Below are 2,067 nucleotides of genomic sequence, written 5' to 3'. Positions count from 1 at the left end.
CCTACCCATAGTCAACAAACATAGCACTTACTCAAGTATTGTATATATAACTCCAGATACTAGAATATGTCAAAACTCACATATATCACAAATACTTTACAAAAATAATAAATTCAACAATTAAATATAAAATGAAATTCGATAAACCATTAAATTCATATGCATAATATTTCCATCACAAAACCATGCCATTTATTTGAAAGCAATGCCCACTCACTTCCTAATAATCATAACCGAGTCCCAAGACTCACTTTCACAACCCAACAAATCGAGTATCCCATGCTCATCCATTTCATAATTTCAATTATCAAATAATATCCAAGAATTCCATAAAGAAAAACTAAACACTCTTGAAGACAAACGTCCACTTAAATACTAATATTCAAATTTGAGACCCTAGACTCACTTGCAAAGTTATCCTAATACTTTTCGAAGGGTAAAACTACCTAGGAAGACTCATGGTCAACTGAGAATCAAACTATCCAAACTTGGTCAACCGGGCATGTGGGGCCCACGACCTACGTTATACCATCCAGAAGTTCCTAGGAGTTCCACAAGGTCTAAGATACACGTCTTGAAAGTTTGGTCCAGATCAAACGGTAGGATCGCTCACAATTGCTCGATCGGGCGGTTATTGTAAAACACAAACTTTAAGTTATTGAATCGAAACATCCGGGGCTCCGATTCACAATCCATGAAATCCTACACGATCCTAGGAATGCCCAGATCAACATATATTAAATTGGAAGCAATCCAGCGGTTCTAACGTATCGAACCCAGACATCGCACAATATGTAAAATCCGTTCGGGGTTCAAACGTTATCCGAATTGGAATCCGAAAGTACCTACGCGCTCATGAGAACCAGGAGATCATTGTGTCCAAAGAAATTTCCGGCGATCGGAAAAACTCCAAACCGCCGGCCAAGCTTCCTACCCTAAGTAAAACAACTAATTTGGAACCACTTTTGTTCTTGGACTTACCCCAAAAAGTGGCCGGAATCGGAAGCCGAAACCGGCAGATTTTCTATCGCTTACCAAAACGCAGAAATTTTTCAAACCTAACACAACCAGCAGCTAGAATAGTTCGAGAGGTTCAAGATCAATACCTGGTTCAACCAAAATGGTGGCCGGAAATGCTCAAACAAGCGTCGGAAATTTTCTGCAATTTTCGGCGTGATTTCTGCAGATCCCGACGGCTGGGTTGTGTCACGGAGGCGGCGACGGGCTGGAACGGCACGGGGGAGGCTGGCCGGTCATTTTGGGACCGGTCCCAGCTCCAGCGATGAGCTGTGGCGGCGGTGGCGACGGTGAAACCGTCGCTGCCAAAACAGAATAGGGGGGCTCGCGACGGGGAGAGAGAGAGAGAGAGAGAGAGAGAGAGAGAGAGAGAGAGAGAGAGAGAGAGAAATGGGAGGATTTTCTGGTTTTTAATTAAAAACTAATTTCAATTTATTTACGATTATGCCACTGAGAGTAATTTGATCATATTTTCTTCGTTACAACTTCGATTCGAGCCCACTACGTGTCTATAGACTCATCTCAGTACGATCTACATAAAAGTAACAACCACTGCCCCCAAATCCTTCTGAATTAAAAATGACCAAATTACCCCTACTACAAGGGCAAAATTGTAAATTCATAATTCTTGAAATTAATTAATTCACTATTCCTTTTATTTTGGGTCGGGATGTTACATATTATTCAAAACAATGAAAGACGTCGTTATTTTGAAAACGAAGTCTTGTTTCTAGACACTTTCTTTCATGGTATCAAACTTAGAAATGATTTTGAAAAAAAAAACTTAAAATGATTTTGACAAAAAAAAAAAAAAAAAAAAAAAGACAGTGAGAAAAAAACCTTTGGCGTACAAAGAAAGTTTGCTTCCGACGTAACCTTTGGAGATTTGGAGATGAAGATGAAGAGATTCAGACATGCCGCTTTGGGAAGGAAAACTAAGAGGAGAGTGAAACCGACGTGGTTGATAATAAAGTCAAACAACTTTAAGTATTCCGAAACCGCCATGGTTATTACAATTTTACACGACAAAAGTGTACTTTTGCAGACATG

The sequence above is a fragment of the Prunus avium genome, chromosome 3, assembly GCF_965620075.1.
Source record: "Prunus avium chromosome 3, drPruAviu1.hap1.1, whole genome shotgun sequence".
In the NCBI taxonomy this organism is placed as follows: Eukaryota; Viridiplantae; Streptophyta; class Magnoliopsida; order Rosales; family Rosaceae; genus Prunus; species Prunus avium.
Note: the sequence above shows the minus strand (reverse complement) of the source record.